Here is an 11,302-nt window from a genome sequence, read left to right on the forward strand (position 1 = left end):
CGTACCTAGTGGCATTGAGAACGGCCAAACGTCAATATTGTGCCGCTCTCATTGCATCCGCAGAGAACCGCCCTGCCGCCCTGTTTCAGGTGTCCCGCTCCCTTCTGTTTCAGAGGCCACGGGAGGCCCCTTTACAGGGTAGGGCAGAGGAGTTTGGGAAATATCTGCAGGATAAAGTCGCTCAAATCCGGAAGGATTGGGTCCCCTTCAGTGGCCCAGTCGAGACGCCAGTGGCGAGTCTTGAGAAACCTTTTTGGGAGGAGTTTGACTTGGTTGTCATCGAGGATTTGGACAGATTGCGTGGACGACTGCGACCTACCACATGTTTGCTGGACCCGTGTCCCTCCTGGCTTGTACTGGCATCCTGGGAGGTTACACGCCACTGGCTCCTGGGCCTAGTGAACGCTTCGTTGGGTGAGGGGTCTCTCCCGGCCGCCTTGAAAGAGGCGGTGGTGAGACCCTTGCTCAAGAAGCCTTCCCTGGACCCCACGGAGCTGGCCAATTATCGTCCTGTCTCCAACCTTCCCTTTTTGGCGAAGGTTGTAGAGAGTGTGGTGGCTTCTCAGTTTCCACGACATCTGGAGGAGAATGATTATCTAGACCCGCGCCAGTCCGGCTTTCGCCCTGGGCACAGCACAGAGACGGCCTTGGTCGCGTTGGTAGATGATCTCTGGAGGGCCAGAGATAGGGGTTGTTCCTCTATCCTGGTCCTATTAGACCTCTCGGCGGCTTTTGATACCATCGACCATGGTATCCTGTTGCACCGACTGGAGGGGTTGGGGGTCCGGGGCACCGTTTTGCCTCTCCGGCCAGACGCAACGTGTGTTGGCAGGGGAGCAGAGGTCGACCCTAAGCCCCCTTACTTGTGGGGTGCCACAGGGGTCGGTCCTCTCGCCACTCCTGTTCAACACATACATGAAGCCGCTGGGTGAGATCATCCGTGGTTTCAGGGTGGGATATCATCTGTACGCTGATGATACTCAGCTGTACATTTCCACCCCGAACCACCCCAACGAGGCCGTCGAAGTGATGTCCCGGTGTGTGGAAGCCGTACGGGTCTGGATGGATGACAACCGACTCAGGCTCAACCCTTCCAAGACGGAGTGGCTGTGGGTTCCGGCTCCCCGGTTCAACCAGATAATTCCATTTCTGGCCATTGGGGGCATTCAACTTGCCCCCGTGGAGCGGGCGCGCAATTTGGGCGTCCTCCTGAATGCCAGGCTGTCCATGGATGAACATGTGACAGCCGTGGCCAGGGGGGCATTCCACCAGGTTCGCCTGGTGCGCCAATTGCGCCCCCTATTGGACCGGGACGCCCTACGCACAGTCATGCGCTGGTGACGTCTCGCCTGGACTACTGTAACGCTCTCTACATGGGGCTTCCCTTGAAATGCACTCGGAGACTGCAGTTGGTCCAGAATGCGGCCGCGCGGGTGATTATGTGACACCTCTCCTGCGCAAGCTGCACTGGCTTCCTGTGGTCTATCGAGTGCGTTTCAAGGTCTTGATTACGATCTTTAAAGCGCTCCATGGCTCAGGACCTAGTTACCTGCGGGATCGTATTCTGCCCCATACATCCCTACGACCCATCCGCTCACACAGAGAGGGACTTCTCCAGGTGCCGTCCACCAGACAGTGTCATGGGGCGGCGCCTAGGAGCAGAGCCTTCTCTGTGGCGGGCCCAGCCCTGTGGAATGACCTCCCCCCGGATATTAGGACCACTACTGACCTCCGCTCCTTCCGTGTCAAGCTCAAGACCCACCTTTTCCAAATAGCTGGCCTGGCTCAACCATAACTTCGTAACGCTCCTGATGGGTTTTTTAATTTAGTAATTTTATTTAAGGGGATTTTAAATTGTGTTTTAATTGTCTTTCACTTATAAGTCAACTCTCCTCCATGCACATATGTATATGTCTCTGTTCTTTTTGTATATATGTTTGTCCTATGTGTATTTTTATCCGTTTTGATTGTACGCCGCCCCGAGTCCTTCGGGAGAGGGTTGCGGCTAATCAAATAAAATTATTATTATTAAAAAATTATTATTATAGTCTTTCTGATCCTTTCCACACAGCTGGCTGAGGTTGTGGAACTTTCTGACTCTGGCTTCAGTACTGCAAAACCAGCCAAGTGGACTCCAACTCGCTAAACTGGGGCAGAAGTGTTATCTGCATACCTCTCTTATTTACCACTATATAATAATTTAGTTGAACAAATGCAATTTATTATCCTTCAGATATCTCTCTACTCTCCTTCTGCTGATGATGCTGAGATCTTGAGTCCAATACCTCAAGGAAAGCCAATTGCAAATAAACAGTGATAGAAGAAAAATAATGGCATTTTTAGAGGCCTCACTCAGTTGTTTCTAGCCTATTAAGGTTCCACTTGCATAAGTGTCATGCTTCAAAGAAGTGAATGTGGCATTTGAGGCCTTAGGTAGGCCAACTATATGTGACAGATAAGCTGTGTTGATGGCACAAAAGAGTTTGGTAGCCATCCTGCAATTCTACTGAACAAGATTGAGAGACATTTTCTTCCAGATGCCATTTAATTATTTCAAGCAAAATCATTGGCACAGCTCATATACTGTGAACGGTGGAACCATTTCCTACAAATGGCCTATTTCTAAAATTGAATATGCTGATAGTCAAGGTCCTCTGTCTCATAGTTTGTCATTTCCTCTGGTTGTAAGCTGCTCCTTTGTATTCAGATCCGGCCGCAGAAGGATAATGTAGCACTTGGGGATGAAGATGCAGACCAGGAGACCAGCACTGGAGGCCAAGATGGAGAAGACCTGCACAGCCACCATGTATTTCCCTTTGGTGCTGAGGTAGGTGGGCACAAAAGTCACCCAGACGCTGCAGAAGACCAGCATGCTGAAGGTGATCAGCTTGGCTTCATTGAAGGCCCCAGGGAGATTCCTGGCCAGGAAAGCCACCAGGAAGCAGATGGCAGCCAGGAAGCCCAAGTAGCTGAGGGTAAGGTAGAACATGACAAAATATCCTTCATTGCATTGCAGGATAATCATTCCAGGCTGGGTGTAGAGATCAGCATCAGGGAATGGGTGAGAAACTCCAAGCCAGATGGAAGAGATGATAATTTGGACAGCAGAACAAGAAAGGATGATGGAGTTGGCCAAGCTCTTCCCCAACCATTTTGTCACTCGGCTTCCTGGTTTTGTTGCAAGGAAAGCCAGCACCACCGTGATCGTTTTGCCCAAGAGAGAAGACACGGCAATTGAGAAGATGTTGCTGAAAACCATTTGTCGGAAAAGGCAGGTGGCTTTCCTTGGTTGTCCAATGAAGAGAAATGGAGATAAGAAGCAAAGCAGGAGGGAGGCCAGGAGGTTGTAGGAGAGGTCCCGGTTGTTGGCTTTGACAATGGGAGTTTCTCGGTATTTAATGAATAGGATTAAAACAAGGCCTGCGATTAGAAATAGGAATAGGGCAAAAGAAACCAGGATGATGCCCAGAAATTCTTTATAGGACAGGAAGGTTATAACTTTGGGGATACATTGGATTCTGTCCCCATTTGGATATTTATCATCAGGACACTTGGTGCATTTTTCTGTATCTGAGAAAACCCAAAAGCATTTTTTCTTTAACATTCTGTCCTTTGATATTGTAGGAAGCTAAAACCCACCCCTCTCCTAGAAGAATGAAATATCCTGGGAAATATTGAAATGGCAGAATATTATATTTCCATGGATAAGAAATGGAGAAAAATGTTTTTAGCCAGGAAACAGATTCACTCTTAATAGCCCCCACCTTTGTCAATGAGCCATTAAAGGCCTGAGCCAGTCTATTCTACATGACAAAGATATCGCCCCTTCAGCTCCAGGTTGATGGGATTAAGGCATGATAGTATCCTTTACCCATCTCACCACAGGGCACCTGGGAAGAAACAATGCTCAACCAAACCTGAACTCAAAATTCAGCATACAGCTATTGCCCCTGCATGGCTCCATGGGAGTCTGACAACCAATCAGAAGACAAGCTCAAGATCAAAGCCCAGAGAGGGCATAAAACCAGGGACTTTCAACATCTGTGCCCCTTTTCTCTTCTTCACCCAACATCTGGAAGCATGTGATTCCCCCTTTTCTGTTCAGGAGCTCAAGCCATGTGATCCTGTCCACCATTAAAACCATCTTTCCAAGCAGCCTCCATGTTTCCAGTCTCTTTTTCCCCACTTGGAACTGAACCCAGAAGGACATTTCTTCCAACAATTTTTTAAGTAATATATTTTTAAGACAATAGCTGATACCACTTTCAAAGAAGTAGGAGAATGTGCATGTGTGTGTGTTTGTGTCCCTGTATAAAATCTCCCTCCCCTCCCCCCCCTCTGTCTCAGTGTGAGTGTGAGTGTCTGGGTCTGCATTGGTCAAACTGGGGGAAGTCCTAGTGGATTTCCTGTGTAATATGCAGAAACTTCAAAGGAACCTACATCATTAGAGGCAAATAATGAAGCCATTAACCTTCTTGATAACCTTGCCGAGTCCTGCCAGATATCACATTTTAATATAATGGAGTCAGAGGAAGAGCATTCAGCTACTCTTGCAAATAATCTGGAATGGCTACTTTGAGCAGTGGTAATATGTACACAACAAGGTGCACCCATAAATCTCCACACCCCCTCAGGAATACTCATGGGCAGTGGTGGATTAAGGCCTACTGGTGCCCTAAGCACTGACAAATCTTGGTGCCCCCCCCCTCTTTTGTACATACTGTGCAATTCTCCATTTATTTTTTCTTTCTTTCTCAACTTTGTGGTGCCCCCCTGGGCCTGGTGCCCTAAGCACTTGCTTAGTCTGCTTAATGGTTAATGCACCACTGCTCAAGGGCAGCCCATGTAGACTGTGTTGCAGTAAACCTAGGAGTTTCGCCCAAGTCAATTTCTAAATGTTTAAAAGACTGAGATATTCCTAGAGAAGTACATTGGAAGGACGCACCCAAACTAAAAAGCAGAATGCATTTTCTTTGAGAGGGGTAAACCTTGTCCAATCTGCCATGCCTCCTATCACTTCCCAGCCTCTCCTTCAAGGTCTATTTGCTAGAACAGTTGAAAATAAAGAAGAAAACAGTCAAGTTTCAATCTGCATCTTAACTTGCACATGTTCTGGAGGAGTCCACTTCCACGAGGCCTTCCCTTTCCCTATGGGGTCACCCACCTTCCTGAGTGGAGATGGTCCCCTCTGGACAAGGAACGCAGTCATAGCAGCAAACTGGCTCTCCTTCTCGAGCCTTCTTGACAAACCCAGGATGACAATTATCCACACATTTGGACTGAGGAAGAGACTGAGTGGAAAAATGAGGAATATCAAGGAAACATGTCAGACTCACCACTCAAAATGAAGGTGGAAATTAACATTTGTTTCTTGACTTTACATATTACCCATTCTAAACAGATGTAGGAAATACAATTACAAGCAGATTCTTCATGTCGTTCCTTCCTTTCACTTTGAAGTAACTCACTGTATTAAAGGACCTCTGTGAGTTACTTACCCACAAGCTCGGAGAATGAACCTTTACCCTCATCCTACACCCAAGCTACACATTCACCACTATTGCAAAGAACTTCTGTACCTAATAATTTGTGGAGGGACAGAACTGATAAAATAGTTAAGCGTTAAGTGGAAACCCGTGGGTTCCTCCTCGTGGCCATATTAACATGCATTCCTCCAGTCTTCAGATACTCATCACTTTACGGCGTGATGATTTACTCATATTAAATTTTAGAATAAAATTTATTTGAACAGGTTGATTAAATATTTATTCTATTAGATTTAATAAAATAGAGTCAAATTTGGATGAAGAGATTTCTGAGCAGTAGAATCTGGAAAGTTTTCTTGTAAGTTACAGAAAACATTAAGAAACCTTTTCACCTAGAATGTCCCCCAAACCTTTCAATTAAGATATAAAGGAAAATTAGGTCTCTCTTTTAAAGGAGTTGTTCTTTGTAGATTTGTTATTTATCTCTTCAAGTCATATGGCTGCCATGCTGGTGAAATGAGACTAAAACTGACTGTTTGGTTTCTAGAACTGCAGTGAAGGGAGATGGAGGGAGATGGAGATGAATGAATGAGAAGGTGTCCCTCAAAAAGGGATTGCTGAATTAAGCCAGTAGTCCATTGCTATGCCATGTGGGACATGAGTGTGGGCCCTGCGTCAGAAGGAGAAGGTGTCCAAGAAAATGTTCTTTCTATTTAAGTACAAATAGGTACCTTGTCCTGGTTCGGGAATGTGTCCTCTGAATGGGTAGGTCTGTGGCCTATAAGGTTTCAAGCCCAGACGTTGCCAGTTGGCAACTGGCAACGTCTGGGCTTGAAACCTTATAGGCCACAGACCTACCCATTCAGGGGACACATTCCCGAACCAGGACAAGGTAAACATAGTACACAGTGAGACAAACGGGACCTTTATCCAGCCATGATTCAATGTCATCCGTTTTAGTCCAAACCTGAATTCAATCATCAGTCAACAGAATCGCCTTCTTCTTTGCTCTTTGAGGCTTCTGCCAACCTAGCAGTTCAAAAGCATGTAAAAATGCAAGTAGAAAAATAGGAACCACCTTTGGTGGGAAGGTAACAGCGTTCCATGCGCCTTTGGCATTTAGTCCTGCCGGCCACATGACCACAGAGACCGTCTTCGGACAGTGCTGGCTCTTCAGCTTTGAAACGGAGATGAGCACCGCCCCCTAGAGTCAGGAACAACTAGCACATATGTGTGAGGGGAACCTTTTCCTTTACCTAAACTGAGGCTCTTAGCAACACAATCCACAATATTTCAGGGTTTCTTGCCACTTTGATGGTGATTCTGAATTGTGCAGGGGACACAGAAGAGCCACTGTAAAGAATAATCACCCAGTATGGAATGTTGGCTGTGTGGGAAGTCTACCCCAAAATGACAGTGCCAGAAACCTCACAGCACCAGAAAGCTCAGAAAACAGTGTCAAGAAACTCAAGCCAGACCTCCCCCCTTTAAGAAAACCAAGAAGCACCACCTGAAAGAAAAACACAAATCAACCCTGCCAACAGAGCTGACAATAGAAATACTTACAATACAATGGCAGGTTTGGAAGGGACCTTGGAGGTCTTCTAGTCCAACCCCCTGCCTAGGCGGACTGGAGATGTCTCTACTTAAGCAGATACATTAAGATAAGGGGAATTGGGCTAAAAATAACTCACCCAGAACTCCCCTATTCCTCTTTCCTGGCAGAATTAATCCTCAGGATAGGAAAGGCAAAGGCCCAGGATCAGAATTAACCCATTAAGGCAGGAAGACAGGATCAAGGGCAATCAATTTAACTAGAGGCACACAAATAAACCCCTCAAGCTGCAGGAGATTCAAAGGGGAGTTAAGAATAAAAGGCTCAGAGTCAGACTTCCAAGTTTTCTTGCAAGCCAGGAACACTGGAGCTGTGTCACTACTTTTCTTGCCTTCCTGAATTAAAGGAACCCTTTTAGCTGCTTCCATGTCTATTTCTTCTCAGCATCGGTGACTGCTTCCCAGCTGGGAACGAAATGGGGAAATTTCTTCCAACAGCTGAATCTGCTTAAATCGATGTTCCAAATTATAGCAACTGAAGAACATCTGTATGGAGAGTAGAGAAGCCTCACAAGTCGTCTAAGAAAAGGGTAAGGTTTCTATTCCCTATATTCAGATCTCTAAGATCATCACTAATTTCACTGAGATCACCCACCCTGGTGACAGGGTTTAAACCACTTGAAATGGGCTTTGTAAAACAGAGAAAACACCGCAATATTCTACCCACCTTGTTGATCGACTTTAGCTGTGAAGGAATATCTTGGCTGATAATAAGTCTCTGTTGTTCAAAGCTCCCAATTCTATATTGAATACTATTCTTCTTAGAGAAAACCAACAAGCTTGTAATCCCCAAATCTGCTGCTAGATTTCCATTTTGGTCCAAGTACAGTTTCCTCTGGGAATAATTACAAAATTCATTCTTCTCCAAAAATGGATGAAACTAAATGAAAACATTCAGAGAATCTGTAACTGGGATCCCTGCAGAGAGGCGGGGTTGGGCTAGATGGTCTTAGGTTTTCCTTCAAATTTATAAAGGTAAAATTCTACAATTCCCTCAGAAGGCTGTAGCTACCGGAATTTATTTAAAATGCATACATCCTTCTAAAATTAACAGGTTTTAATATCAATAGTACTGGTTCTTTGGAAAATTATCCCCCAGACAGTTAGATTGCCAAATCTGTTGCCTTTTTGTAGGTAAGGAAGGTTTAGATTTCTCCCCCCCCCCTTCTCATGTGGATTCTTTCTCAAAAGGAGCTAAGAATAATGAATTCGTTCTAGACGCCATACCTGCCATGACTGGAGTTTTGGGACTCCCAAACTTCCCTCCCTTTTTTTCCTTCTCCTGAATCTGGAGGAATATGCAGCATCCAAGGCATGAGCCAGAGTCTTAATGACACTGTAAAAATAGCTGTCATTTTGAAATGGGACCTTTCTTATTCCCCTTTGGGTCTCCAGTGGTGCTTTTTGAGTGCATCTTCTCCGGCCTTTGACAGAAAAATTGTGCTTTGAAAAAGAACAGAGGAAAGTCTTATCTTTATAATAGACATCTATAAATAAATAATGTTCAAAGGCATCATCTTTTGGCCTTTTCTTTCCTAGAGAAGCAAAGCTCCAACTGCTATGGACGTATTTGAGAAGTCTATGCTTTTTTATTGCATATATTCCCAAGGTAGTCGTGATCCAGATTTTCCCTTCAATGGGTCCTGGCAAATGCATAAATATTAAATGGAAAGGAAGAATTCTGTCAAAAATGGAATCATATCCTATAAAGTGAACAAAGACGTTGACTTGTCTCCACTTATAGATGGCATCTCTGATGGGTGCTATATTTCCAGCCATTGAGAATCGGTGTGATATAACAACACAAATTCCATGACTGACCAGCAAAGGACTGAAAGCCCTCATGAAGTTCTCTCCATTCTCTGTGTCTGGCGCAAAGAGACCAATCAAGGTCCAACCGAAATGGAGGAGCATTTGGACAATCCCAGGGTAGTGGAAACTTCCTTTGGGGAGCATCCGGTAGAAAAAGGGGAACTGACTTTTATCACTCAGAGCCTCTGAAGGAGTCATGCGACCGATCTGAAAAGGCAGTGAAGAATGCTGTGTTATGTTTGGGGGGTCAGATAAATCCAAAATATTCCTTTCCTTTTTATACAGAAGACTTTTAGAGTGGACACAGGATTACTCCTCACCTTCACAAGGGTGGAAAAGAGGCCCCAAAACAATGGGCATGGTTGCATGTTAGTTTCATCATCGCCCACTCAACCAGGTGGATGCCAATCCCAGCCACAACCCTATAACAACCACGATTAAAAAGTAGCCTTTCATTTTCATGGAGAAGATAGGATTAGATCCATGGCTCACCTACCACCATCCCACTCACATTACCTATAGAGATACAAACAAAATCACCTGTGCAACTTTGTAGGTGCCTACTAATGTTGACATCTGGATGGAGATGTCTCTGTGAGTTCCATCAAGAAGAGCCAAAAGGTTTTCCTTCCTTCCACAGCTGTAGTTGGGAATATTGGCTTCTCCAGTAGAGAGCGTGTCCAGCAAGGCCTCTGAAGTACCGAGTGTGTTAAAAAAGTTATCGTGGATGTTGTAGCCCAGTGTGAGATTGTGTAGGAACTGGGAATTCTTGTTGACCACTTGAATGGTGGAAATGAACTGGAGTATTTTTAACTGATTGAAAGGTTCACTAGTATAAAAAAAAATTATGTTATTACCACTGTCATGAACAGCAATAACAAAATACTTTTAAAAATGTATTCTCTTTCTCTCTACAAGCCAACCAAGTCTTAACTGATGCTGATTCAAAACCAGAGGCATATGATAGTCACCTATCAGCATTTAAATTTTCTGACTTTTGACAAGGCAAGATAGAGAGAATAGAATAGAATAGAATAGAACAGAACAGAATAGAATAACAAAGTTGGAAGGGATCTTGGAGGTCTTCTAGTCCCACCTCCTGCTTAGGCATGAAACCCTACACCACTTCAGACAAATGGTTATCCAACATCTTCTTTAAAACATCCAATGTTGGAGCATTCACAACTTCTGGAGGCAAGCTGTTCCACTGATTAATTGTTCTGTCAGGAAATTGCTCCTAAATTCTAGGTTGCTTCTCTTCTTGATTAGTTTCCACCCATTGCTTCTTGTTCTACTCTCAGGTGCCTTGGAGAATGGCTTGACTCCCTCTTCTTTGTGGCAACCCCTGAGATATTGGAAGACTTCTATCATGTCTCCCCTAGTCCTTCTTTTCACTAAACTAGACCTACCCAGTTCCTGCAACCGTTCTTCATATGTTTTAGCCTCCAGTCCCCTAATCCTCTTTGTTGCTCTTCTCTGCACTCTTATTAGAGTCTCCACATAATCCTCTATAGAGGTTAAGAATCACAAAATACCCCATTATTTGAATCAATGATTATTTTTATCTGCCCACTAAAAGGAATGAAAATGATAAATTAAATTATGACCATCATTAAAGGATTTTTCATCGATGATTGAGAAAAGCTATTCCAAAAACAGCACCTTCTCTATTTCTCTGAGGATTAGGCATTGAATATCAATGAGCGGTTAGAAAAATATGGAAATGGGCACTGCTTTATCACTTAGATTCTTTAAACAAAGGATCCAAGTCATAAACTCAGGATGGGATGGGAAGAGGAAAATAATCTGGACTCCTTTCAGTTTATTTCCTGCCACTAAATAAGAGGAAGAGGAAGCCATGGAAATCAAAACAATTCAAGAAATTAAGCAGGTCCTGCAGTGCAGAAGTAAGTGAATACGAAAGAAAGAGTGTGTTAGCAGCACAGATGGTTATAACGCAACACTCACACACTGAATGACTTACAGTTGAGACTGACTATGAGGAACCATGTTGAAAGATAATGTTGTAGAGAATATTTTTGTTGTAGAGACGACTATACTAAAGAGATGGTCTCCTGGCCTGTAATAGCTCCATGGTCTTTTTCCATCCTGGTCCTCAAAAGTGAGCAGGCACTTCATTCCAAGCTTCCCAGAGACCGGCTGGGACCTGAGTAGCATCAGAGAGAGAATCATAAAAAGAAGTTCCATATTTCATAGGAGTGGATCAATCCCTCTTCCTGTGCCTGAACAAGAACAACAAGAGTTAGAAGAATTCAAAGCACTCTCAGAAGTTGGAAATGTTAGTGGCTTTACTGATTTAGGCAAAGACAAATCAAGCTTTCCTTTCCATGGAAAGGAAGGGAAAGTAGATCCAATAGCCCAGCCCCTGC

At 44.4% G+C, this 11,302-nt stretch overlaps 1 long non-coding RNA gene across 1 annotated transcript in view; it reads right to left on the reverse strand.

Annotated features, from left to right (window-relative positions):
- LOC309392074 overlaps positions 1-7,475 on the reverse strand; it is a 185,538-nt gene extending 178,063 nt beyond the window's left edge. The window contains exon 1 of the long non-coding RNA XR_014175389.1: positions 7,181-7,475. This is a non-coding gene — a long non-coding RNA (uncharacterized lncRNA). The remainder of the gene's footprint in view (positions 1-7,180) is intronic.
- Positions 7,476-11,302: the final 3,827 nt, after the last annotated feature.

The sequence above is a fragment of the Natrix helvetica genome (assembly GCF_964273705.1).
Source record: "Natrix helvetica genome assembly, chromosome: 1".
In the NCBI taxonomy this organism is placed as follows: Eukaryota; Metazoa; Chordata; class Lepidosauria; order Squamata; family Natricidae; genus Natrix; species Natrix helvetica.